Source organism: Morone saxatilis, unplaced genomic scaffold, assembly GCF_004916995.1.
Source record: "Morone saxatilis isolate NCDOM2014 unplaced genomic scaffold, NCSU_SB_2.0 Contig5, whole genome shotgun sequence".
NCBI classification, from domain to species: Eukaryota; Metazoa; Chordata; class Actinopteri; family Moronidae; genus Morone; species Morone saxatilis.
Window position 1 is genome coordinate 8,715,906 of NW_023340095.1, and position 8,297 is coordinate 8,724,202.

At 40.1% G+C, this 8,297-nt stretch overlaps 1 protein-coding gene across 1 annotated transcript in view; it reads left to right on the plus strand.

The window, feature by feature from the left end:
* asic4a (acid-sensing (proton-gated) ion channel family member 4a) overlaps positions 1-8,297 on the plus strand; it is a 102,771-nt gene that overhangs the window by 1,645 nt on the left and 92,829 nt on the right. The window lies entirely within an intron of this gene.

Sequence of the window (8,297 nt, forward strand, 5' to 3'; positions counted from 1 at the left end):
GAGAGAGAGCGAGAGAGAGAGGGATCAGGTGAAAGAGGGAGAGTTTGTGCCTGTGTTCTGTGCACTATTTATTAAAGGCACTGTCCTTGCAGGAGATGGATTTCCCCATCTCTCCTGCAGGAATAGGAATATGCAATTGCTTTAGTGATGATAAAGTGCGGGTGTCAAGTCTTAATAGGGTATGTTGAACATTGATATGCTCACCTTCCTGAGACCTAAAGATTCTGTCTTATCACAGAGATGGCACTACATTAGCTCTGATGTGCCAAATTACACCAAAGAAATAATGACATTTCACTGCTTCTCCTTTGGTTTCTCTAACAAAGTATTGTGGTATTTATTCTGCTGTGTTGTCTTTAAGGCAGCCCCCTCGCGTGGAGACATAAAATTACCTGTGACATGAGAATGGATCCCCCTCCAAGAATTTTCTCAGTTGTTCTGTCAGGCAAAAGAAAATGTCATGCTCCTCGGAGGCCCTGAAAAGTTTGACGAAATTCAGTCTGAAGCTACAACATGACTCTAAAAGTTTATAATGTGCTTCTAGCACGTTTGACGCCGATGTCCTCTGACACTTTGACACTCGGCCCTCCCTGAGTACATTAATTAGGAGACAATTCTGACATCCAGGAAATGTCTGTCCCGTGTCAGTCTATGAATCGTCCTGTAGCTCTCTTTGGACACTGGGTGACTTCATCACAGATTAAGATCCTGTTGAAAGTTCCCCTAAGCTGCTGTTTCCTCTCTGTCGGCTATGTGATCTGCATTTTCAGGGGGCTGTCAGTTAGATTTGTTACAGGCTACTTGCTGCTTCCACGCATGACAAATCACTTACTCCGAGTCCTGGTGGGGAACACAACTGGGAGTGCGTAGGGAGGAAGGACTGGGAGTTGTGGGGCCTGGCAGGAGAGCAGAATGTAAAAGTAACAGACTGCAAATGAAACTCAGTCATGCGCATTCACACTTCTCTGTTCGTGTTTGCGTGAGAGTGTGTTTTGTAACTGCAAATCACACATAATTTCTCAAGGAAGCCATTATTACAGGTGATTGCTATTAATCACACGTGAGCATGTGCAAACCCACATACACACACATACAAAAGTCTCCTGCTCACATCGGTCATTATTCTTCCTCTCATGGGACCCTCTTTCAGGATCGGCTCCTTGTAATGTGTTTTCTTTCGATTGATCATTCTGGGAGCTCCAGATGTTTTATTTGGGTAATAGCTACATGGATGTGGGGCTCTTGGGAAAATTGCATGATGAAATATAATTGCAATGTTTTCTGACATTTTAGCTCTTCTGTAAACAGACTGTGTTCTGTGCAATAAACCTCCGGTAAGCATTTTGTTTTATTCCACAAAGTAATTGCTGATAATTTAGTTTATTATTGTATTTGAATAGAACATTCAGTCAAAACGTCTCAAATGTGTGCTTTCAAATACTTAATATAATATCACAGAAAATCCAGGGTGTACATTTTTTTTTCCTTTACATTTAAAGTTATTAGTTCATTACAGAAAATCATGAATTGGCTTCTATGCATTCACTGTTTAAAATAGTTAAATAAGTACAATTGTCTGGCTGCTCTAATTTATGGCAGGAAAATACATAATCATGTAGCAGAGAAATTTGTTTTCCCTTTCCAGCATCGTGGACCGGCGTGATTATTTGACGTAGGTAATAAGGCCATTCTTTATAATTAAAGATTACATTATTGACTTGGATTAATCACAGAAGATAAAGCTGATTCAACAAGCCATGAATAAATAGATTATTTTTCTTCCAGTCTAACTCTGAATAATTGTTCATCTATTGTGTGGTGCTGTCGCAGAGATGAGCAGCGAGCCCTTTGGCTTTTTTTAAACAGAGCTCTGAATTGGTTTGCTCTGACTCTCAGCTGTGTTTGCTGCTGCATTATCAGATTTTGCTCTCAGCAAGGACAGATCCCTTCTGCATATATTCATGGAGATAACTAAACAGCTATAGGGTGGCATGCGAGGTGATCTATAAAAACCTGGGTTAACGGCGACAACACTGAAGAGCTCTCCACCTGCAATCTGTCATTACACTGACTGAAGCCCTTGTTGTGTGCTTTTATAGATAATTGAATGTTTAATAGTATAAGCGACAGATGATGTCCCTTCCCCTCCCTTGTCCTATCCTCCATAGCACGGATAAAATCTTAAACCATATTAACGTAAAGAAATGCCCCAAAGAGACATTATTGAGGGTTGATGTGAATAGGTGTACTGTCCTTGGGTCATTCATCAGAAAAAAAGATATTGTGAGCAAACAAAAAACACTTTTACAGCCGAAAATCAAAAGCCTATGATGATAACAAGCTGTGGGGACAGCATGTGCTTAAAAGGACTTTGCACATAGAGCAGGCCAGCATTTGAGTGTGTGCTGTGTGAATTTATACAGTACAGTAAGACTTTGAAGTGAAATCACACAGATCAGTCACCAAAACTACAACATGTGTGGTACAACAACCCGGCTTTACTTCTATTGTGACACAAGTTTTATATTTTCCTGCTGTGTTCAAGCCATGCACAGATTCTATTTTTAATTTTCAGGTGCAAGGTCGCACCACTTGTCAGCGGTGTGTAAGATGTGGTTTTCAGGCCAATACATACATGCTTTCATTTGCAGTTTTATACATGTTTGTGTTTGTGTGTGAAAATGTACTGTCTACATGTGCAGATGACTGTGAGAGTGACATCCACTTCCCTAGTGGGTCCAATGTCTGCACACCCCTTAACAGCATACCCACCCACCCACGCACACACACTCACACACACGTCTCGCCGAGCCACCCACCTTCCCCCTGGTGGAGAGCGAGGAGTGTGGGAGCGTGAAAGTGACTGGCTATCTGGACTGGCTTCGTCTCCAACAGCCTGTCAATTAGCCGTCTACAGTTCCACTGCTGTGGGTGTCCCTGCAGCTTAGCATGCTGTCTGATATCTGATCCACACACCCCACCCAGGAGGCCAACACTGAGCATTACAACACTCCCCCTTCACACACACACACACACACAACCCATAAACAAACAAATTCACACATAGTCTTTTCTTGTCTTATTTTATTTTGTGCAAAATACACAAAGAAATGACTGAACACTGATCCCGTATTCAAGGCTAAAGGGAGGACTGCTGCTTGTGTAACCCACTTCAGTCCCACTGCACTCCTTACCCACCTTCTCTTCCTCCTCTTCCTCCTCCTCCTCCTCAAGCATATGAGAGGAAGATGAATTACAGTGCAATTGGTCGGCTGCTCCTCCTGATATGCATCACCACTGTCTAATCAGATGAAGCCCACCTGTGACCAGCCACTGGATAACACCAATATGCAAACAGTTTATATTTGGGAAGATTTACCTTTTCTATCACTCCCTGAGCCGGTTTTAAAACCTCTCACTGTGCCACGGTTCGGAGCGCTCGGTTTGATGAGGAGAATCTGCGACTCAGGGACAGCTTTTAACTCACCGATAAAGGCTTCCGATGTTGTGGTACCGCTAAACCCCCTTCCTCTAACCCCTGGGAGTCTTTTACTCACACAGACATTTGTCTCTTTCTGACAAGTCATACACCAAGCTGTTGGAAGTGTTAATGTGGCTGCACACACACACGAACATGTGTACTGAGAGTGTGTATAGTGCAGATAGAATGCTTCCCCATACAAACACACACAGGTTTCGTCACAGATTGAGAGAGTTGGCTCGCAAGATTGATCATGACTCCTGACTGGGTGCCCCTCCCTCTCTGGAGGATCAATACATCCTTCAGTCGGATTGCTTCCCTGCCCTTCCTACTCCAACCCTAGTGTGACTAATTATCTTGTGCCTGTGTTTTGGGCCCAGTCTCAGCTGCATTTGTTAATGCCGCCAGAGTTGGTGAAGAATTTGATCTTTAGAAGAAGATATCTGTTTGTTTTAGCGTATATCCAGCCCAAATCAATCAATATACACTGTCTACCTTTTTCCCTAAAGGGCGCTGAAATGATCGAGCAATACGAGATGACTCACAGCTTGGACTGTGTGGGGATGGGGAGGAATGAGCGTTTTTAGATAAAGTGAAATAAAATTTTAAATCCAACTAATAAGAGCAAGAGGGAAATTTGAAGACTACAAAATCTGTATTAGTTCTTGAAAGTAAAAAGCATGTCTCTACATGTTATGGGGGTAATAATGTGTATGTACATTCTCTCTTAATTTCTATATTGCAGAGCACATTCGCAGTGCTAATATAATTGTTGTGGCATTTTCAAGTTGGGTCTCTCTATATTATCTCATTGAAAGGTTTAATTCGTGGCCACTCAGCACTGCCCACAATAGCAGTATCATTCCCCATCATCATTTTGAAAAGAACTCATTAAGTAGTTTATTTAGGAAAAGACTTTGATCTTTGTTTGAATAAAGCTAATAAATGATTTTAGTAGTGAGTGTGCATTTTTCTTAAAATTATAGTTGACTTAAACTCCATTTTGGTTAATGAAGTTTTCCAGCACTCCTGCACATCCGTCATAATAAGGCTTTTATTTGCAGTTTACAGTGATGATAAATAGCATTCACTGTGCAGATAACTATGATTATGAAAGCTTTTGGCCAAGCACACTTTAAATGCACACTTTTCTTCTTAGCTGCCAATGTGAGCTTTTTATTTTGTCATGTCTCAGAGTCTCTGAATACATTAGTGGAAATTCCTCTGAAAAATTAACCAAGCTTGCTTTTAGGCCACCGCCGCATAATGGGTTCGTGCTTCTTCATTTCCCTCGCTCGTACGGTTTAATTACTTTGCGAAAGATAGCGCATGCAGGAGTTGGACAAAAAAATAGAGACACCTTACAGCGTAGTTTGGTTCCATGTGATAGTGTAAATGCATACTAAACTAACATTAAAGAAAAACGTTAATAGTAATAAGAAGGTATTTTTAAATCCTGATGAAAACTGAACTACAGTAGTAAAATGTTACTGATACAAAAATAAAATCTGTTAATTGTTCTTGGTTTCAATGTCCAACTGCACGGAAGAAATATCTAATGTGTATCACACGTACAACACTTGGCTTGGATTAATAAGACTCACATAAGGTATATTTGAGATCATGGACTTGAGCCACCAAATTAGAGGTTTCAGATGGAAAAGCAGTGTGTGGGATCATTTTGAGTGCACACCAGAAAGTATCAAACTTAAGTGCTTAATGTCTTCTGGCAGCCGTTTGAGACTTTAAACTAAAAGAGAAAACCAAAAAAACCTCAAAACACACCTCAGCTGTCACAATGAAGATGTGTTTAACATTTTAAGGGGAGAACTGTCAGAAAGATAGCCAACAATGCCAGAGCTAGCATGAGCGACAGAAAAGCGGATATTCAACAGTCATGCTTCAATAAAAAGCTGCTGTGGTTCGAGCAGTTGCAGAATACAAGAGAGAGAGAGAGCAAGAGAGAGAGAGAGACGCAGCTGTGATAAATCAGGGATGTCTACCAGATGTGAAGCACTTGCCTTCAAAAAATACACTGAGCCAAGCTTCAACCAAAGTTTATGATGACCATTTGTGTGCCAGTTTATTACTTGTAAGTTTAAACTAAATCATGTTTTTCTAAATAAAAGATCATTAAACTAAAAAGTCAAATATGGTCAAAAGCCCAGAAAACAAAACGTGTGAAATCACCTATTTCTGAGGGCCTAGTTGCATTGCAAGAACATCATGAACACTTTGCAGCCTATTGTTGTGTATACCCACTCATTGAGGGCACACCATGTAAACTGGATATTTTAAATACACTTGAAATGTAGAAATCACGGCCAGTGTGACTTGGATAAAAATGTCAGTCGGTTACAATTCAGCCGATGGAAATAGCATACAGCACAAATGTCACAGTGAATATTTACCCCTGGCATCGGCTAAACATGAGGGCCTCGTCTGTCCGCTTGGCTGGACACTTGGCCCTTATTCTGAATTATGTCTAATGTCACACACTTGCCTGTGCCCCTTGCTGCTTTTTCCAGTTTGTCACCACACACATTGCACACAACGTTGGCTCGACGAACATGCTTTTTAACATCCATTTTCTGTCTCTTTTTTTTCCCTCTCTGGGTACATTACTGTTGGCTTCAGTTATGCAAACAAGGTTTGAACTATAGGACATAGACGCTAAGGTGTCATGACAGGTGTGATATTTTGTCTGAATCTATATGACTTTGTGGTGTAAACCACCTGAACAGGCCTTCCAGTATGATGGCGTACCTTGTAGCTTCCTCTTGGGAGATGCAGGCAATGATTTGTCAAATGGCTGTGAGGTTGGGTCAGAGGCAAATGCACCAAATACATTTTTCCTCTCCTGTGTAATGTTCATACCGACTGAAAATCCTTGACATTTTATATTACTTAATAATGTACGCCAAGCTTATGAAACAATACGCTATGATATAAAATGTTGAATAATTCAAGCTAATGCCTTCCTAATGTCAGTTGGTCCTACTGGCCTTCACTGAGACCATTTGCTGTGGAGAGACCTTGGTTGGTGTCCTTTATGTATTTATACTGTTTTGTGAAGCTTAGAATCAATGCTAGATTAAAAGTTTTCATCAAATTCAATTTTAGTTTGTCTTTTTTTGCTGTTGCTGTTGAAGAACAACTGCATTGTTGCAGATGAAGCCTGGAATTTTAACACAATAACCAATACAATTTAAAGAATTTTGCTGACCAAAGCATGTTGGTTGTTGGTCTCCAGTGCTTACTGGGACACCAATATGGTGATTGTAATTAAAAGTGCAATTAATGTCTATTAACTAAACTACAGATCTGTGTTCTGTTCGGTGTCTACGCAGTATTAAAATAGATTTTTTTAACCAGTTGCTCAGACAGACGTAACATATGCCAAATCATTCAAACCTGTTTGGAAAGGGGCAGGCACTTTTCAGAAAATACTTGGCAGGTGAACCACCTGTTTATCAGTCTGTCACGAGCGACCTTTAACCAATCAGATCAACAAACCATATAACACAGTCAACATCTTTTCCATTGATAAAAGGTTTAGGTGCAGTTCTTTGCTCTTCTTTCAGTGAAGAAATACAGTCCAGTTCTGATATAGCTGATGCTAAGCAGCATCTACGCTAACATCTTTAGCAGCCGCCATTGTTGGAATTGTTTTCGAGCAAACAGTCACTTCTCACACATGTTGTCAAACAGAACCAGTGTTAAACCACACCCATAGCTCATGACGTAGCTGCCAGTAGTTCCTCAAAGGATTCTGATTGGTTGAACCACTGTGTTTGGACACAAGTAGCTTGAGGCGTGATCTCATGAGACCAAATGCCTCGCAAAGTTAAGACCGAAGTTGACTCAAAATACACAATTTTACTCACATTTATTACTGGTATACTACATTTTAAGATATACCCACAATATTCAGATATCTTTAAATATCATTATGTGTTGATATTGACATATTGGGCTGACAGGACACAGCTCTGTGCTGTAGCTGCTTGAGCTAAAGTTAGCTTCACAGTAGGAACTGCTTTATAGATCTAAATCCTGAAGGTCTTAATTGCTTTAAGTTTAATCTTGAGATTCTGACACAATGTCCACTTGCTGTGTGTTACACTTTGACAACTCGATCTAGCTGCTAGCTACGTTAATATGGACATGAGACATAAACAATGTGTTTGTGTGTATCATTTTTTGAGCAGCAAAAAGACACAGCCCACTTCACTTTTTAGCATAAAATATGTTGTTCGACAAAGACGTCTTTTACCAAGTGTTAATACAACAAACCCCGACGTGCAGAGTGTATTAACCAAACAACAGTTGTTGTTTTCCTAACTCTCAGAATGAATGTTAATAAGCTGCAGCTGAGTTAAATTTCCAGGGAACTTTCCGCTTGCTACAGCTTGTTTAGACAATTATAGGTAAATTAAAGATACAATTGCAATTTGAAAATTGTACTTATTCAAATTACAATTTCAGTATTAATACAATTGATTGTTTAAGTCTCCTTTATTTCTCTCCTTTTTCTATCTTTACAATAATTACTTTATTGTATCACACTAAACAAACATACACACCCTGAAATACATTGCTTTAGACACAGATATGTAGATAACTCTACATGCAGAACTTCACAGTGTAATGTACCTTTTCTCCCCTCAACATACAAGAACTTCCTCTTTTGCCTTCCTCTCAGTTGCGTTATGTCCACGTCTTGTTTGGGTAACATATTGACTGTAAATCTTTCACCTGATGTTGACAAAACACTTGACCTTCAGGTGCAGCAAAATGTCATCTGATTTAACAC